Raw genomic sequence first — 20,017 nt, 5'->3', positions numbered from 1 at the left:
GTTTTAAGGGTTACTGGCTTTTTGCTCTTGCCTTTTGGTTTAAAGAGCTTTTGGCTTTTTCTGCTTGCTTTTTCTTTTTCTTTCTCTTTTTTTTTCTGCAAGCTTTTGTATTCACTACTTTTTCTTGCTTCAAGAATCATTTTTATGATTTTTCAGATTATCAAATAAAATGTCTCCTTGTCATCATTCTTTTTCAAGAGCCAACATATTTAACATTCTTAAACAACAACTTCAAAAGACATATGCACTGTTCAAGCATTCATTCAGAAAACAAAAAGTATTGTCACCACATCAAAATAGTTAAACTAGTTTCAAGGATGAATTCGAAACTATGTACTTCTTGTTCTTTTGAATTAAAAACATTTTTCATTTAAGAGGGGTGATGGATTCATAGGACATTCATAACTTTAAGACAAAGTTACTAAATACTAATGATCATGTAATAAGACACTAACATAGATAAGCGCTTAACATAAAGAAAACGAAAAATAGAAAATTTGAGAACAAGGAATGAGTCCACCTTAGTGATGGTGGCATTTCCTTCTTGAGGAACCAATGATGTCCTTGAGCTCTTCTATGTCTCTTCCTTGTCTCTGTTGCTCTTCCCTCATTGCTCTTTGATCTTCTCTAATTTCATGAAGGATGATGGAGTGCTCTTGATGTTCCACCCTTAATTGTCCCATGTTAGAACTTAATTCTCCTAGGGAGGTGTTGATTTGCTCCCAAAAATTCTGTGGAGGAAAGTGCATCCCTTGAGGCATCTCAGGGATTTCTTGGTGATGAGCTTCTTCATGCGTCTCTTGAGATCCATGAATAGGCTCTCTTGTTTGCTCCATCCTTTTCTTAATGATGGACTTGTCCTCTTCAATGAGGATATCTCCCTCTATGTCAATCCCAGCCGAATTGCATAGGTGGCAAATGAGGTGAGGAAAGGCTAACCTTGCCATAGTGGAGGACTTGTCAGCTACCTTGTAGAGTTCTTGAGGTATAATCTCATGAACTTCCACCTCTTCTCCAATCATGATGCTATGGATCATGATGGCCCGGTCTATAGTAACTTCAGACCGGTTGCTAGTGGGAATGATTGAGCGTTGAATGAACTCCAACCATCCTCTAGCTACAGGCTTAAGGTCCAGTCTTCTCAGTTGAACCGGTTTACCTTTTGAGTCAATCTTCCATTGAGCTCCTTCCACACATATGTCCATGAGGACTTGGTCCAACCTTTGATCAAAGTTGACTCTCCTTGTGTAGGGGCGTGTGTTCTCTTCCATCATTGGCAAGTTGAACGCCAACCTCATATTTTCCGGACTAAAATCTAAGTATTTCCCCTGAACCATGGTGAGATAATTCTTTGGGTTCGGGTTCTTACTTTGATCATGGTTCCTAGTGATCCATGCATTAGCATAGAACTCTTGAACCATTAGAATTCCGACTTGTTAGATGGGGTTTGTTAGAACTTCCCAACCTCTTCTTTGGATCTCATGTCGGATCTCTGGATACTCATTTTTCTTGAGTTTGAAAGGGACCTCGGGGATCACCTTCTTCTTGGCCACAACATCATAAAAGTGGTCTTGATAGACTTTGGAGATGAATCTTTCCATCTCCCATGACTCGGAGGTGGAAGATTTTGTCTTCCCTTTCCCTTTTCTAGAGGATTCTTTGGTCTTAGGTGCCATCAATGGTAATGGAAAAATAAAAAGCTTATGCTTTTACCATACCAAACTTAGAATATTGCTCGCCCTCGAGCAATAGAAGAAAGAAAAGAAGAAGAAGAAGAAGATATGGAAGAGAGGGAGAGAGGGTTGTGTTTCGGCCAAGAAGGGGATGAAAGGGTTGTGTTGTGTGAGAATAAGGAAGAATGGAGAGGTTTATATAGTGGAGGGAGAGGGGTTAAGGTTCGGCCATATGGGGTGGGTTTGGGTGGGAAAGTAATTTTGAATTTTGAAGGTAGGTGGGGTTTATAAGGTAGGTTTATGGGGAAGAGTGGATGGATGTGAGCGGTGAATGGGTAATAGGGAAGAGAGAGATTGAGGTGATTGGTGAAGGGTTTTGGGGAAAGGTGGTTATTGGGAAGAGAGGATGAATGAGAAGAGGGGAGAGTATGAGTGGAGGTAGGTAGGGATCCTGTGGGGTCCACAGATGCTGAGATGATCCTGTGGGTCCACAGATCCTGAGGTGTCAAAGAATTGCATCCCTGCACCAATTAGGCATGTAAAACACCTTTGCATGCAATTCTGGCATTTAAACGCCAAATTGATGCTTGTTCTAGGCGTTCAACGCCCAGATGCAGCATGTTTCTGGCGTTGAACGCCAGTTCTATGGTTGTTTTTGGCGTTCAGTGCCAGCTTTCCTCAGGGTGCATTCCTGGCGTCTGAACGCCAGGATGTTGCTTGTTTCTGGCGTTCAACGCCAGATTCATGCTCTGTTCTGGCGTTGAACGCCAGCCAGATGCTCCTTACTAGCGTTTAAACGCCAGTAAGCTCTTCCTCCAGGTTGTGATTTTTCTTCTGCTGTTTTTGATTCTGTTTTTTATTTTTCTATTTATTTTATGACTCCACATGATCATGAACCTAATAAAACATGAAAGAACAATAAGAATAAAAATGAAAATAAAATTAGAATTTGGGTTGCCTCCCAACAAGCGCTTCTTTAATGTCAATAGCTTGACAGTGAGCTCCCATGGAGCCTTACAGATGTTCAGAGCATTTTTGAGACTTCCCAACACCAAACTTAGAGTTTGGATATGAGAATTCAACACCAAACTTAGAGTTTGGTTGTGGCCTCCCAACACCAAACTTAGAGTTTGACTGTGGGGGCTCTGGTTGACTCTGCAGTGAGAGAAGCTTATCGTGCCTCTTTTCCATGTTTTCAGGATGATAACCTTGTGCTTTAAACATAAGGGAGTCCCCATTCAATTGAAGGACTAATTCACCTCTGTTAACATCTATCACAGCTCCTGCTGTGGCTAGGAAAGTTCTTCCAAGGATGATGCACTCATCCTCATCCTTCCTAGTATCTAGGATTATGAAATCAGCAGGGATGTAAAGGCCTGCAACCTTTACTAGCATGTCCTCTACTTGTCCATAAGCCTCTTTTCTTGAGTTGTCTGCCATCTCTAATGAGATTCTAGCAGCTTGCACCTCAAAGATTCCAAGTTTCTCCATTACAGAGAGTGGCATGAGGTTTATTCCTGACCCAAGGTCACATAGAGCCTTCTTAAAGGTTATGGTGCCTATGGTGCAGGGTATTAGGAACTTTCCAGGATCCTGTTTCTTCTGAGGCAATCTCAGTTGATCCAATGCATTCAGTTCATTGGTGAACAGGGAAGGTTCATCTCCCCAAGTCTCATTACCAAATAAATTGGCATTCAGCTTCATGATTGCACCAAGGAACTTGGCAACTTGCTCTTCAGTAACATCCTCATTCTCTTCAGAAGAGGAATACTCATCAGAGCTTATGAAGGGCATAAGGAGGTTCAATGGAATCTCTATGGTCTCTAGATGAGCCTCAGATTCCTTTGGTTCCTCAAAGGAAAACTCCTTGTTGATCACTGGACGTCCCAAGAGGTCTTCCTCACTGGGATTCACGTCCTCTTCCTCCCTTGTAGGTTCGGCCATATTGGTTATATCAATGGCCTTGGACTCTCTCTTTGGATTCTCTTCTGTATTGCTTGGGAGAGTACTAGGAGGGATTTTAGTGATCTTCTTACTCAGCTGGCCCACTTGTGCCTCCAAATTTCTAATGGATGACCTTGTTTCATTCATGAAACTCAGAGTGGCCTTAGATAGATCAGAGACTAAATTTGCTAAGTTAGATGGATTCTACTCAGAATTCTCTGTCTGTTGCTGAGTGGATGATGGAAAAGGTTTACTATTGTTAAACCTGTTTCTTCCACCATTAGTAAAACCTTGTTGAGGCTTTTGTTGATCCTTCCATGAGAAATTTGGGTGATTTCTCCATGAGGGGTTATAGGTGTTCCCATAAGGTTCACCCATATAATTTACCTCTACTATTGCAGGGTTCTCAGGATCATAAGCTTCTTCTTCAAAAGATGCCTCTTGAGTACTGTTGGGTGTAGCTTGCATTCCATTCAAACTCTGAGAAATCATTTTGACTTGCTGAGTCAATATTTTATTCTGAGCCAATATGGCATTCAGAGTATCAATTTCAAGAACTCCCTTTTTCTGAGGCGTCCCATTACTCACAGGATTCCTCTCAGAAGTGTACATGAACTGGTTATTAGCAACCATGTAAATAAGTTTTTGAGCTTCTGCAGGCGTTTTCTTTAGGTGAATGGATCCACCTGCAGAAGTATCCAATGACATCTTAGCTAATTCAGACAGACCATCATAGAATATATCCAGGATGGTCCATTCTGAAAGCATGTCAGAAGGACACTTTTTGGTCAGTTGCTTATATCTCTCCCAGGCTTCATAGAGGGATTCACCCTCTTTCTGTCTGAAGGTTTGAACATCCACTCTAAGCTTACTGAGCTTTTGAGGAGGAAAGAACTTGGCTAAGAAAGCCTTGACCAGCTTATCCCAAGAGTTCAGGCTATCCTTAGGTTGAAAGTCCAACCATATTCTAGCTCTGTCTCTTACAGCAAAAGGGAAAAGCATGAGCCTGTAGACTTCAGGATCTACTCCATTAGTCTTAACAGTATCACATATCTGCAAGAATTCAGTTAAGAACTGAAAAGGATCTTCAGATGGAAGTCCATAAAACTTGCAGTTCTGTTGCATCAGAGAAACTAATTGAGGTTTCAGCTCAAAATTGTTTGCTCCAATGGTAGGGATGGAGATGCTTCTTCCATGTAAATTGGAATTTAGTGCAGTAAAGTCACCAAGCATCTTCCTTGCATTGTTATTACTTTCGGCTGCCATCTCCTCTTCCTTTTCAAAAATTTCTGTAAGGTTGTCTCTGGATTGTTGTATTTTTGCTTCTCTCAGTTTCCTCTTCAGAGTTCTTTCAGGTTCAGGGTCTGCTTCAACAAGAATGTTCTTGTCCTTGCTCCTGGTCATGTGAAAAAAAAGAGGACTATAGATACCGGGGATCCTCTTTACCATAGTATAGAGGTTCCCTTTGTGTGAATAGAAGAAAAGAAGAATAAGAATGAAGAATAGAAGAATTCGAACTCAGAAGAGAAGAAATGGTTTGAATTTTTGGGTGAGGAAAAGTGTTAGTAGATGAATAAATAAATAGAAGGAGATAAGGGAGAGGGAATTTCGAAAATTAATTTTTTTGAAAAGAAGTTGATGATTTTCAAAAATTAAAGGAGAATTAAAATTAAAATTAGAATTTAAACAATTAATTAACTAAAAAGAATTTTTGAAAAAGAGGGAGGTATTTTCGAAAATTAGAGAGGGATAGTTAGTTAGGTAGTTTTGAAAGAGATAAGAAACAAACAAAAAGTTAATTAGTTAGTTGAAACAAATTTTGAAAATTAATTTTTAAAAGATAAGAAGATAAGAAGTTAGAAAAGATATTTTAAAATCAAATTTTTGAAAAAGGTATGATATGAAAAGATATGATTAGAAAGATATGATTTTGAAAAAGATAAGATAAGAAGATATTTTTGAAAAGATATGATTGAAATTAGTTTTGAAAAAGATTTGATTTTTAAAATCACAATTAATGACTTGATTCACAAGAAATCACAAGATATGATTCTAGAACTTAAAGTTTGAATCTTTCTTAACAAGCAAGTAACAAACTTGAAATTTTTGAATCAAAACATTAATTGTTGATAATATTTTCGAAAATTATGAGATAAAATTAAGAAAAAGATTTTTGAAAAAGATTTTTAAAATTTCCGAAAATAAAAAATGAAAAAGATTTAATTTTTGAAAAAGATTTTGAAAAAGATAGGATTTTCAATTTGAAAATTTGATTTGACTATAAGAAACAACTAGATTTTAAAAATTTTGAAAAAGTCAACTCAAATTTTCAAAAATTTATGAGAGAAAAAGGGAAAGATATTTTTTGATTTTTGAATTTTTAATGAAGAAAGAGAAAAACATGAAAAAGACTCAATGCATGAGACTTTTTAGATCAAAACAATGAATGCATGCAAGAACACTATGAATATCAAGATGAACACCAAGAACCCTTTGAAGATCAAGATGAACATCAAGACTTATTTTTGAAAATTTTTAATGAAAGAAAAACATGTAAGACACCAAACTTAGAAATTTTCAAACTTTAGGAACTAACAAATTAAAAATGCATATGAAAAACAAGAAAAGACACAAAATAAGAAAACATCAAGATCAAACAAGAAGACTTACCAAGAACAACTTGAACATCATGAAGAACACTATGAATGCATGAATTTTCGAAAAATGCATAAATTTTTAGAAAAAATGCAATTGACACCAAACTTAAAAATTGACTCAAGACTCAAACAAACAACATAAAATATTTTTGATTTTTATGATTTTATTAATTTTTTTTTGGATTTTTGTATATTTTTATTTTTTTTTGAAAACCTATAGGGAAAAGGAAGCAATGAATTCAAAGTCCTCAATCAAGATTCCAGGAATCATACCAGGTTAGTCTAAAGCTTGATGGCCAGCCAAACTTCAGCATACCATTTTGAAACTTTAAAATTCATTCTTAAAAATTTTAAAAGAATTTTCGAAAACAAAAGGAAAAGAAAATTTTTTTTGAAAGATTTTTGAAGAAATTTTTTTTTTTTGAAAAATAAAACGAAAAAGAAAATTACCTAATCTGAGCAACAAGATGAACCGTCAGTTGTCCAAACTCGAACAATCCCCGTCACTTGGTGCACGAAATTGTGATCCCTGGTAATGGCTCCAAAAACTTGGTGCTCTAATCTTAATTCATAATTTGTCACAAGTTCGATACAACTAACCTGCAAGTGCACTGGGTCGTCCAAGTAATAAAACCTTACGTGAGTAAGGGTCGATCCCACAGAGATTGTTGGTATGAAGCAAGCTATGGTCATCTTGTAAATCTCAGTCAGGCGGATATCAAATGGTTATGGAGTTTTCGAATAATAATAATAAATAAACAGAAAATAAAGATAGAAATACTTATGTAAATCATTGGTGAGAATTTCAGATAAGCGTATAGAGATGCTTTCGTTCCTCTGAACCTCTGCTTTCCTGCTATCTTCATCCAATCATTCCTACTCCTTTCCATGGCAAGCTTTCTGTAAGGCATCACCGTTGTCAATGGCTACATCCCATCCTCTCTGTGAAAAAGGTCCAAATGCTCTATCATGGCACGGCTAATCATCTGGAGGTTCTCGATCATACTGGAATAGGATTCACCCTCCTTTTGCGTCTGTCACTACGCCCAGCACTCGCGAGTTTGAAGTTCGTCATAGCCATCCCTTTCCAGATCCTACTCGGAATACCACAGACAAGGTTTATACTTTCCGGATCTCAGGAATGGCCATCCATGGGTTCTAACTTATACCACAAAGATTCTAATATCTTGGACTCGGTCCTCTGTATTAGATATCTAAGAGATACTCATTCTAGCTTGTTTGCATGTAGAACGGAAGTGTTTGTCAGGCACACGTTCATAAGTGAGAATGATGATGAGAGTTACATAATCATCACATTCATCATGTTCTTGGGTGCGAATGGATATCTTAGAAGCGGAATAAGTTGAATTGAATATAAAACAGTAGTACTTTGCATTAAATCATGAGGAACAGTAGAGCTCCACACCTTAATCTATGGAGTGCAGAAACTCTACCGTTGAAAATACATAAGTGATAATGGAGTTCATTGGTCTCGTCCCCAGAGGGGAACCAGAGTAACCAACACTTGATCAAAGGATCAAAAGATAATCCAAAGATGTAAATACAATAGTAAAATGTCCTATTTATACTAGACTAGCTACTAGGATTTACAGAAGTAAGTAATTGATGCAGAAATTCACTTTCGGGGCCCACTTGGTGTGTGCTTGGGCTGAGCATGAAGCTTTCACGTGCAGAGGCTTCTTTTGGAGTTGAACGCCAAGTTGTAACGTGTTTTTGGCGTTCAACTCTGGTTCGTGACGTGTTTCTGGCGTTTAACTCCAGACTGCAGCGTAGAACTGGCGTTCAACACCCTTTTGCATCGTCTAAACTCGGGCAAAGTATGAGCTATTATATATTGCTGGAAAGCCTTAGATGTCTATGTTCCAACGCCATTGAGAGCGCGCCATTTGAAGTTCTATAGATCCAGAAAATCCACTTTGAGTGCAGGGAGGTCAGAATCCAACAGCATCGGCAGTCCTTCCTCAACCTCTGAATCTGATTTTTGCTCAAGTCCCTCAATTTCAGCCAGAAAATACTTGAAATCACAAAAAAATGCACAAACTCAGAGTAAAGTCCAGAAATATGAATTTAACATAAAAACTAATAAAAACATCCCTAAAAGTAACTAGATCCTACTAAAAACATACTAAAAATAATGCCAAAAAGCGTATAAATTATCCGCTCATCACATATACATACCAACATCAAAATCTAAGATACACAAAATAAATAAACACAAGGATTTAGTGAAACCTTACCTTACCCAATGTGATTAGGGGGTAAAATCCAACATTTACCCACTACTAGAGATCACCTAAGCAAGCAAAACCACAAAACTTGTTCAAAATCTAAACCCAAAACGCGCAGATAACTAGGGCTGGAAACCGGTACATGAAGAGAGATAATTTAACAGATTTTCTTAGATAGAAACGTAGAGTGCGATGAGAGCTTTGCGTGGCCACAAACGGCTCGTCAATCGGAGCTCCGGATCAAAAGTTATGGCTCCCGGAAGGTGGAGGTAAAAAGTGTCATCCCTCTTCTCCTCTCCCCTCTCAAAACCGCGGCCTCCTCCCCTTTAGGGCTGGAAAATGAGCTCAAAGCTCATTAAATGAGCTTATATATGTTGAGCATTGAGCCCGGTTTGGGCCCGGTCCAACCCGTTAGCATTTTTGGTCCGTTTGGCCCACTTTGGGCCAAAACCTTTAAGATTAGTGTCCGGTTTTCGATTCTAAATTATTTTTCTCCTTTCAAAACAATAAATAAATTTTCAAAATATTATTTTCCAAAATACGTGGTACTGTACAGTCTAGGGCCGGTACTGCCAGCTTAATCGCCAGTACGCATTTTTACAAAAATTGTCCGAAAGAAATACATTTTCCAACTCAGAAAAATTAACTGAAACCAAATTTCTCATTTATATTTTCAAATTAAAACTTCTAAATTTTGAATCTATTCCGGACACTAAAATTATTATATTAAAACGGTTTTACGTGAAAACGCAGGTTCTTACATCCTCCCCTCCTTAAAAAGATTTTCGCCCTCGAAAATCCGAATCATGCGATGAGATATATATATACATATATTCCCTACGGAGCATCCTACTTTCAACGTTACTAATCCAACAAGTTGCCAAGGCACCTCGTCCACCATCATCCTACCGTGTCGACTTTTCCTTTCGCCTTCAGCTGCGTCACTTTGATTATCGTCATTAAGCATCCGAAATTTTCCTTAAAACAAATACCGATTTTTGTAACATGTTTCCAAAACCTTAAAAACAAGTTTATTCTAAACTATCTCATTGTTAAAACTTTCTCAAAAGAGTCAAAAATTCAGTTATTCAGAAGTCAAATACTTGAAATCACGTTTTCTTTACATAAAAACTTTCAATTTTAGATCCCTTTTGGACAAAATAAATTTGAAACCAAGTTCACAAATGAACATAATCGGAGAACTCACTTTTCTTTTTAAACAATATTCTCCAAACCAAGAATTTCGGACGTAGTTTTCAAAACCAAAGACTGATTTGTAACATATCGCAAAGCTGTGAAAACAAGTCCAATCTAAACCAATTCATTATGGAAGCTTCTTTTCAAAAGTCTCAAAAATTCATTTATTCTTAAATCAAAACCTTTCAATTTGAATCCCGTTTTTATAAGATAAATTATAAACCAAAATCACAAATCAAGAAAATCGTAAAACTCACTTTTTCTGTAAACCATATTATTCAAACCAAGAGTTTCGATTTAATTTCAAAAGCAAAACATTTAAACCAAAAGTTTCAAACCAAATTTGAAAATCATGTTAATCCTTTAAACCCTTTTCAACGTGGTTCAAGACCATATTAGTTAGAAACTGAAAATCATAAGTAAAAATTGCAAAAGAAACAGTCGGCACTTCTCTTGCCACCAGTGTTGAGCCTTACCCATCAACTGATATGTCGCAACACCACGAACAGACTTTTCCGGAACATGCTGAGCTCGTCATGCATAAGGAAGGTTAGCCATCCTCACTACCTCTCCATTAACGTGATCGACCTCATCCGCGAGTTACCTATCAGGTTTTCTTTCCACACCAAACAATCGATATCAAGGTGATCAGTCTCAATATCAAGAGTTTAGTGCTTCAATTATCCCAAAAGGCACTCACAAACAAGCATGCTATGATATATCAAGTAGATAACCTAAATAGCATGAAAGAAAAATGACCTAGAGTATGCAATGAAGCACAATCGGTCCATCTCTCAGGCTCACGAGGACGAACCGCTCTGATACCACTAAATGTAACACCCCAATCACCCTAAGCTTTACCTCTAGCCGTAAAGCAAAGGTTAATCAGAGATTACGACAGTTATAGGGCTTATACATATTTATATATATATAGGAGGAAGTAATATAGTCTAGAAGCATGATGAAGGATTAAGCTCAAAACAGGATTACGAAAGCGCGAAATGTTCACACGAAGCCAAAGAGCAAGAAACAAGGTATAGATGCAAGAGAATAAAACATATATAGATATAATATTATACTAGATCATAGGGAACTAGCCTAAGCTTGCGGAGTTTAAGCTGACTAGTTACAATTAGATAAATACAGAGTTTTGGAATTAAAACAGCTTATACAACCTATCTCTCAAGTAAGCCTCTAAGACCATAAAAATAAAATACAAAGAGATGTGAGAGTAACTATGACAAAGTAAAATAAATTAAACCACCGTATTCGCAATCTCACCGAGGTGGACTACGACCTGTATCTGAAAAATAACAACAAAGTATGGAATGAGAACCGGAGGTTCTCAGTATGGTAACAGTGCCCAATAATGTAAGATGTAAGGCCCCGGGACGCCGAAGGCAATCCTAGAACTTCACACCAAACTGATATTCAAGCTTAACATGAGTAAATAAAGAAATAAAGAACTTGAACCATAACCGGGTTATCTAAACTTTGGGTATTTCTAAATAGAACTAGTCATACCGTTGTATCCCACAGCCTTCTCCACCCTAACCTCCATGCGATCCCATCGCCACCACCTACCTAACCTCCTAAGCACCAGACAAACACAATTAATTCAAGCAAGTAATACACAGGTAATATTCATATATATCAAGTAATTCAAGAAGCAAGTAGGCATATTATACAATTAGGAAAACCCAAGTAGTCAAAGCAATCAGGCAAATAAGAGATGCATATGATGAATGCCTATCCTATTGGCTCGTGATATCACTGGTCGGTCCGTAAATACCAACCCAACACATCTTCCCGGATGTAGCCTTTTCTGCCACGCCAGGGATATAGTGCCCTGCACACTCAGGCAGCAGCTCTTCTGCTACGCCAGGGATATAGTGCCCTGCACACTCATGTAGTAGGGAGTCTACTACGCCGGGGATATAGGCCCTGCACACTTCCTGCAGCAGAGAAGGAAATTACCACAACAAATCATACAGCAGAACTATCTGCTACGCCGACGATATAGGCCCCGCACACTCTCAACATCCAACAAGTAATGCGACAAAAACATTTGCCACGCTGGAGATATAGGCTCCACACGCTCTCAACAATAACTGGTCATACAGCAGAACAATCTGCTACGCCGGAGATATAGTCTCCGCACATTCTCATATAATCCAATAACTTCATCCTCAAATCATCACTAGACTTCACCATTTCTCATCTCAAATCACTTTCAACGACATCTACTCATGCAGCAGAGAAACCTGTTATGCCAGGGATACAGGCCCTGCACACTTTCCATACTCATCAAGTTCATAATAACCATCAGCAATTATTAATTCCCTTCCCAAACTCATCAGTTCATCAGTATCTCAAATTCACTGTTAGTAATCACCATATTCACCACTCTTCCTTCTCTCTCAACCAACTCATGCTCAGTACAACAGAAACCTAAACCTCCGTTTGCTAACTTTTCAAAGGAAAACCCAACTTAAACCCCTAGGGCCTTTCCCATATTTCAACGCTCTAAAATAAGCACAAGAGTCTTAAAATGGTGTTATAGAAGCTTACAACCTTGTCGAGAGGGTGAAATAGTTGAAAACAAAGTTTAAAATTAAGAAACAGGGCGTGTGCGTCCGCACAGGGGTGTGCGTGCACACGCCCAGAAAGATTTTCAAAGTGTGCGTACACACCTGGGTGTGCGTACGCACAGGTACTGATCCTTCCCGACTTGTGCATACGCGCAGGGCTGTGCATCCGCACAGGTCGTAATGCTTCATTGATGTGCGCGCGCACAACCTGTGCCAGCGCTGCCACCAGAGCCCTTTTCCCTGCCTGTGCGTACACACAAATCTGTGTGCCCGCACAGAATAACATTTTCACAGGGTTGTGTGTGTGCACAAGGCTGTGCGTCAGCACATATCAGAAATCCTGAAATTCTGCAACTCTGCAGAATTTCAGATTTCAACACCAATCTTTGAATGATCATAACTTCCTCTACAAAAATCCAAATTTCACATGCTTTATACCGATTTAAAGGGTTTTCAAAGATCTTTGATTCTAAACCAATTTCAACCAATTTTGAAAACCGAATCAAAAGTTATGAGCAAACGAATTTCACCAAAGATCCATTTTTACCCAAAACATCAAAACACTCAATTTTAACCAAATCTCATTCCACAACCAATTCAATCACATTTCAACCATACCAAAACAGCCCAATTTCATACCAAGCACTACGTTAACCATTTCCTCAATCACACAACCTTCTAAACCATTCGACAATCTTATATCCAACCTAATTCACATCCAAATTCCTTAATACCACCATTCAAATTCTCAATAACCATAACAAATCTCAACATTTAATATCTCAATTTATCAACTCTTAAACACTCATCTCCACTTACCCACATCATTAATATTCATCATAATCATCAACCATATCAACAAACCCTCATCAACAACAATAAATCTCACATTCATCATCAACTTTCATAATAATTAAAATACCAACGATCATCATCAAATCATATAATCTTTATCATTATTATTCCAATTCCTTCCACACAACACCACCTCAACATCAATCAATCCCCATCAACAACTCCAATCATCAATACTCATTAATACCAACAAATCTCATTACTCTTCATCAACCACACTAATTCCATACAACCAATAATTAACATCAATTCACATTTAAATATTCATATACCAACATCATTCAATCCTATCTTAGGGTTAACTAGCCTAAGTGTCCATGAACATTACATATTACATAAAGGAAACCGAAACCATACCTTGACCGATTCCCAAAATGTTCCAAACATCAAAACAAAGCCACCAAGCTTGCTCCAAAGCCTCAATCAACTCCAACAAACACCAAAACTAAATCTAAAATCACATATATATACCAACATCAAAACCTAAGATACACAAAATAACTAAACACAAAGGTTTAGTAAAACCTTACCTTACCCAAAGTTATTAGGGGTGAAATTCAACATTTATCTACTACTAGAGATCACCTAAGCAAGAAAAACCATAAAACTTGTTCAAAATCTAAACCCAAAATGTGAAGATAACTAGGGCTGGAAACTGGGACATGAAGAGAGAGATTTTAACAGATTTTCTTAGATAGAAATGTAGAGTGCGATGAGAGCTTTGCGTGCCTGGAAATGGCTCGTCAATCGGAGCTCCGGATCAAAAGTTATGGCTCCCGGAAGCTGGAGGTGAAAAGTGTCATCCCTCTTCTCCTCTCCCCTATCAAAACCGCGGCCTCCTCCCCTTTATGGCTGAAAAATGAGCTCAAAGCTCATTAAATGAGCTTATATATGTTGGGCATTGGGCCCGGTTTGGGCCCGTTCCAATCCGTTAGCATTTTTTGTCCGTTTTGCCCACTTTGGGCCAAAACCTTTAAGATTAGTGTCTGGTTTTCGATTCTAAATTATTTTTCTCCTTTCAAAACAATAAATAAATTTCAAAATATTATTTTCCAAAATACGTGGTACTGTACAGTCTAGGGCCGGTACTTCCAGCTTAATCGCCAGTACGCATTTTTACAAAAACTGTCCGAAAGAAATACATTTTCCAACTCAGAAAAATTAACTGAAACCAAATTTCTCATTTATATTTTCAAATTAAAACATCTAAATTTTGAATCTATTCCGGACACTAAAATTATTATATTAAAACGGTTTTACGTGAAAACACAGGTTTTTGCAATGCATCTATCTCTGATATATCACCATTTTTGGTATTAATGTGCCTGCCAAAATGATTTCATTCCTGCGTTTATTATTTGTCTTTTAATTTTCTAAAACTTTCCTTTATAAATTTTGGAAGTAGATGACATCCAGGTTGTGTCTGTTGAAGAAGATAGAATGGGAGTGAGTAGAAGATATGAAGAAATCTTTAGATTGATTAATCGAAAGTCATTTTGGAATCACATCCAGCCTTTAAAAGCAAATACATACGCAAGGTAAAATGTAAAAGTAGGCATTCTATTTCCTTAACTGGTCCTACATTTTGGTGTTCCTATGAAGTATTTATCAAGTAATTTTCGATGAAAATTTGTTTTGCCCACTAAAACAAGAAAATTTGTATTTGAACAATAGCTATTATTAGGATTTTGAAGAAATTTGGTGCAATTTTCCAACTAAATGTGCCACAAACTCCAATGGTTTTGAAGAAACACTAGTTTTCCTGGAAAAAATTTTTGTGACATTTCCATTAAGAAAAGACTAATTTGTTTAGGGTTGACTTTGAACACACTTTAATTAACACCCTATTCTTTGTCTTTCTCAAATATTTCTTTTGGTTAGATATCTACCTTATGTCATATTATTATCAAGGTGCTTGCTTACATAGTGTTGATGATCATTGTTCTTTCTGTTTTCGTACTCTTTTTTTATATATATTTTCATATGTATATTTTTTTACTCAATTATAAAAATTATAAAGTGAATGTTATTTTCAAGTTGAGAATGGACTTCAAGAGTGTGATATATCTCCATTATACCGTAAAGATATTAGCTTATTGTCCAAAATTATGTATAGATGGTCCTTTTGGTTCTGCTTCACAATACCATGAGAAGTATGACATTGTGGTACTGACTACTAATTGGCTTTGATGTTGGACCCACAACTTGCATTAGCATCCATAAATATGTAGCTACTATACATTGATCATGTTGGGTCTTTTATATTTTTAGTTTTGATGTTATAGTGCATAATACTAAAATTCAATTTGAAGACCATCTTTTTCATTAAGTAAACACCCAAATTTTGATATTTGTAATAAAGTAGTTTTCAGGTGATGCAGTAATTTAACAAAAGATCCACTTGAAGTATATATTTGATCATTATAGTGTGCAAAATTTTTATGTCAAAAACAGCGATTCCTCATCCAATATATAGGGACCTGATTAGGAAATGTCTATTCAAATGAACTTGATTAAATGAGTGATGCATTTTTATCCACTCATTTTCAGATAGTAAATGAGGTCAACAGTTGAGAATAATATTCTTTGTTATGTTTTGTGTCTGTTTCTCTCATTTTCAGATAGTAAATGAGGTCAACAGTTGAGAACAATATTCTTTGTTATGTTCTGTGTTTGTTTCTCTCATTTTTTATTTTCTTATCTGCTTGATTTTTTAGTGCAGAGATACTCATCATTTATTGAAGCTTTTTTTCTGTTTTTGGTTATGAATTGTTTATTTTTTCTCGAAAAATATTCTTTTCTCTCTGTCAAGAAATTTTTAACTTTAATATAAAACCATATATTTATTTTAGTTTCACCAATGATATCAAATAATTTCTTAATATTTTGATTACTCATGCCATGTTTCTTAATTTTGTGCTTTCTATTTCTCAATTTTTAAAATATATAATTTGATGCCTTTGGAAAAATAAATTACTTTTGTTGTAAAAAGTGAGAAAACCTATAAAATTTGATATGGTTCAATTTCAACTGCTGCTATCCTCATTTTATATCTTGAGAAGTCGTTGATGCTAGGGCATTTTGGCCAGTTTCACTGACCTTTTTCTACTATTTTTGTGTAGTTTCATGCATTTTCTTAGTAAATAAGCAAGTTTTGGGTGAATATACACTTACATCTTGATTCAAGCAAACATTGTGAACTTTACATGATTTTATGAGAATTATGCATGAATTGAATGATAAAATGGATGATGCATGATTTCATGACTTGAAACAAAACTTTGATGTACCTTGCTTGTTTGATTTCAGGACAAAGGAAGCAAAGAAGAGCCACATTAGCAGTCACGTTAGATTCACTAACGTGGAATGGGAGCAAGCTTGCAACGTTAATGTAAAAGTTACCACCAATAACGCCTTCGAAAGCCATCATAACCTACATTAGTTGCCACGTTAGTTACACTAATGTGGGAACTAACGTGGAAGAAAAGAGAAGCTCCAACGTTAGTGGTAAAGGTAAACACCACTAACGTTCCAAAAGGCCACACATAGCCACGTTAAGAGTCACGTTAACCCAATTAACGTGAACTCTAACGTGGAGTAAGAAGAGATCACCAACGATAGTGATACTCACCTTTGTCACTAACGCTGGATCAGGCCAAGATTGCCTATGTTAGTGGTCACGTTAAGACCACTAACATGAAGGGTAACGTGGAGCAAGGAATGATGTGCCAACGTTAGTAACACTAACCTTTGTCACTAACGTTAGAGATGGCAAGTACACCCACGTTAGTGGTCACGTTAATGCCATTAATGTGAAGCACTAACGTGGAAGGAAGGGGCATTTTGAAGCGTTAGTGACAAAGGTAAGTGTCACTAACGCTCTCGAGTCTTGGCATGCCCACGTTAAGAGCCACGTTAGTTACACTAACGTGGATCATTAACGTGGAAGAGAGGGACAATGAGCAATGTTATTGGTAAAAGTGAGTGCCAATAACGCTTGCCAAGGGCTAAGAGGCTACGTTAGTGGTTACGTTAGTACCACTAACGTTGAAGTTAACGTGGATCAACTAGTTTGGAACGTTAGTGACAAAGTTATCATCACTAACGCTTTCGAACCCAAGTTTACACTTAACGTTAATGCCACTAACGTCCTAACTAACTTCCCATCATGCCTAACTCACATTCTTTCTGCAAGCAAAGCTGAGCCCACTAAAGACTGTAACTGCTTCAACTAAAGATCAAGGGCCCATATCCAAGACTTGAAGTGCTAACTAGAAGATCAGAAGAGTAGTATATATAGGGAGATTTTGAATTAAAAAGGGATCTGGAACTTGAGAACTACACTTTGTATATTTTACTTTCTCTACAATTTCTAGTTTAAAATTTCAGAATGCACTCTCTCTATCATCTTCCATTTCCAAAGCTATGAATAACTAAACCCCTTTTCATTGGGTTAGGGAGCTCTGTTGTAATTTGATGCATCAATAATAGTTTTCATTATTCTTCTTCTTTCTTTTCTCTTGATTTTACTAGAAAGCTTTCAATATTCACCCAATTGGGTAGTTGTCTTGGAAAAGAGGCTATTCATACTTGGATCTCCTCGGAACCATGGAAGAGGAATGAGAAGATCATGCTAGAAATGCTTTCTCATGTTGGACTGAATTGGGGTTTGGATGGATATAGTGACATATAATCCTACCAACACTTTGATTTGGAAATACATGTGGTATAATCAGTGACCATACTTCATCTCTTCCCATGAGCAATTAAATCAAGAAATTGGGCAATTGTTCAAGCTTAGAGAGATTGGGTTGCCAAGGAATTGGGATCCAATCATTTAAGATTTCCAAGGAGATCAACGAATGCATTGATTGAGGAAGAGATGAGAATGAATTTGATCCGGAGAATGCAACATCTCCTAAGCCCAATGAATCCCCCATTTCTGATCTTACCCATTCTCTTTATCTTCTGCCATTTACTTTTATGCTCACCTCCCCAAATCCCCATTTAAAATTCTGCAATTTACTTTCTGTAATTTACATTCCGTCATTTATTTCCAGCATTTACATTTTCTGTTATTTACTTTTCCGCCATTTAAGTTTCTGCAATTTTCCAACTCAATTTCTGCTTAGCTCAACTAGAACATTCTTCTAATTAAAGTTGCTTGACCAATCAATTCATGTGGGATTCGACCTCACTCTATTGTGAGTTTTTACTTGACGACAATTTGGTATACTTGCCGAAGGGAAATTTGTTGAGAGACAAGTTTCCGTGCATCAGTCGTTACCTCTTTTCTTTCTATTTTTTATTTTCATTATTTCTATTTGTCCTTTTATTTTTGTCACAACCAAATTGAGTTTCAAAGTCACCTGTGTGCTTTTTTTTATCTTGTTCTCTTCAAAGTGAATAAAGTTGTATGGAACCTTCTATTAATTGTTATAGTTACAATGATGGTCTTCCTTAACTTCAAACAACACTAATGAGAAAGGTAAACAATTAAAAATAATTCTCCTTCCTTATTTATACGTTATTTTTTATTCTTTTTTCGTGTGCTTAAAAATAATTACAATATTTTTCTTAGGAAAATCTGTTGGTATATTTTGTTTTATTTTTTTATGAGTGATACATTTTTATCCCCTTACTTTCATAAAGAAACTATGGTGAATAGTTGAAAATGCTATGTAAATTGAGCTGGTTCACATTATCTCCTTAAGTTTCTCTAATTTCTGTGAGAAATATTTTATCCCACTTTATAGAGACCAATCTCAGGTTCTTGATTTATTGAGTTGTATTTTTAAAAGTTGTTTAGAAGTTTTGTTACTATTCTTTGTTTTGTTCTCTGTCTGTTTCTCTCTTTTTTATGTTTTTATTTGCTTTGTTTTTTATTTTGGAGATACTCATCAAATTTTATTTTAGTTTCATTTGTGATATTAAATCACTTGTGGTATTTATTTTAGTTTTACTTTCATAGAAAACCATAAATTTATTTTAGTTTCACAACCAAATTGAGTGTCAAATTTACATTTGTGCCTTTTTTTTTCTCTGTTGAAAGTCAAAATTACCTGGGCATTATTTATGTACAAGTGTACACCAATTGATTTTTATTGGTAAGCTATTTAAAATACTTTTTTTTTATTTTGTATCCTTCATCTTGAACTATCAAGGGTCCGTTTGCTAGGAAAAACGAGCTGCTTGATGAAGTTAATAGATATTTCTCTTTGCATATGTTTACTTAAATTAAATTTTTATTTTCTATTTAGCTATCGAGCTTATGTTGAAACTTTTTCTGAAAAGTTTGAGTGTTTGATTTTGTTCTCTTATTTTTTTAAATAAAATTAGTAAAAAAGGTATTCTTATTTGTTACTCTCTTTTGTTTATATCTTCATTCCTTGATTGTATATATTTTTTTTCTTTTGAGCAAATTTTTGAACTTTATTGATGGCCACTTTGTTTTTTGCTATTTAATTACATTGATAGATAATTATCTTGTGTGTATCTTTATTGGGAATATGATATATTTTCCATTGGAAATATAATTATATAGGAAGCCTAATCAAATAATGATGTCTCTACTAAAGGTGTCCTCATCTAAGTTTACCACACCTAAATCTATGCATAGGTTTTCTTTTTATTTTTAGTTCTTGCTTTTCTCTAGGTGTTACCTCATGTTGTCTTTGTTATCTGTCTCATCTCTCTCATCCTCTTCTCATCCCATCATCTCTCTTCCTATTAACTTACAATTTATATAGAAGATAACTTAGGATTAATATAGCTTACCATTTATACACCTTATTTGTGTATCAATTGTTGTTAACTTAGGACCTATATATAGGATTATTTAGTGGGGCCTG

At 36.2% G+C, this 20,017-nt stretch overlaps 1 non-coding gene across 1 annotated transcript; it reads left to right on the top strand.

The window, feature by feature from the left end:
- The first annotated feature begins 4,379 nt into the window (after positions 1-4,379).
- Positions 4,380-4,487, top strand: LOC148552874 (small nucleolar RNA R71). The gene has a single exon (XR_015893707.1). It is a non-coding gene; the product is annotated as a small nucleolar RNA R71 (small nucleolar RNA).
- Positions 4,488-20,017: the final 15,530 nt, after the last annotated feature.

This window comes from Arachis ipaensis, chromosome B7, assembly GCF_059453495.1.
Source record: "Arachis ipaensis isolate K30076 ecotype BB chromosome B7, ASM5945349v1, whole genome shotgun sequence".
NCBI classification, from domain to species: domain Eukaryota; kingdom Viridiplantae; phylum Streptophyta; class Magnoliopsida; order Fabales; family Fabaceae; genus Arachis; species Arachis ipaensis.
This window is presented reverse-complemented; position numbering and strand designations above follow the sequence as displayed.